This window comes from Bactrocera latifrons, unplaced genomic scaffold (genome assembly GCF_001853355.1).
Source record: "Bactrocera latifrons isolate USDA-ARS-PBARC rearing strain unplaced genomic scaffold, ASM185335v1 scaffold_585, whole genome shotgun sequence".
Lineage (NCBI taxonomy): Eukaryota > Metazoa > Arthropoda > Insecta > Diptera > Tephritidae > Bactrocera > Bactrocera latifrons.
This window is the reverse complement of record NW_017537251.1, coordinates 4,006-5,103: the sequence shown is the minus strand read 5'-3', so window position 1 is coordinate 5,103 and position 1,098 is coordinate 4,006.

The window sequence follows — 1,098 nt, the reverse complement described above, 5'->3', positions numbered from 1 at the left end:
AAGGGAAAAAGCTGTGGTGAAAAGAAAGAAAAAGCTGTGGTGAAAAACATAAAAAAATTGTGGTGCGCAAATTTAAGCACATATGCAATATAGGCATAATTAGTGAAGTGTTGGGACATATAACCCACAGACAAAACAAAAAAAAAAGCCAAACCCCATTAAGAAAAGGAGGAACGAGGAACACACAGCAACACCAACACCAAGAACTGGGGAAAAGGAAAACCGGCACAGGCACAAACAACAGGCAAAAGCACAGGCACATACATACATACACTATCACTAATATTATCCCCAAAAGCCCCTGGCGGAATTTAAAGTGAGTAGTATCGTTTTCTTTCAATATTTACATCTATCTACATATACATATGTATGGTATAAAACCACAAAATTAAATTTGCGTTTCTGACCAAAATTACGGTCGAAAAAGAAAAACAACCGTTACCAAACTGTTTTAGGTTTCCCGTTTATTTTCCGGTAAAGCCCGAAAACCCGCTAAAAAAGCAGTTTGGCACTGTTAATAGCGGATAATTGATTGCCGGTAAAGATTTACCATTGTGTTATAACACAAAACCTATCCCAAAAGCTATAAACCATTCAAGTATTTACTTACGAAGACCCCTTACACTTATTCAAGTATAAGCAGAATTGCTTAAAATAAGCTACGGCAATAACACAAAGAAAAACAAAAAGCATATGTGCGAATTAAATTTTAAACCATACATACATACATACATCTATTTCTATAACATACAAAGAGCATAACTTGCTCTTTCGCTAGTTTAACCAGAGAACTTAAAACATAGAGAAGGTGCAAATTGAATTCTGTATGATGTTCGATTGGACGGCTAACAGAACTTATAAGATTGTGATAGGGAATTCACCATTCTCGCTGCTATTTAGCAGAATTGAGCACGTTCTGTGGCAGAAATATATGTAAAACGACTGAATTCATGCGAGAATGAATAAAGAGAAATGCTTTGAAGAAAAATATACAAAGTAAAGAAGCATTCGCTGCGACACATATGCCTGATAATCTTGTATCATATGAACCATTTTTTCATAAAAATGGTAAAAATGTTAATTTTTTTTTGCAAAATC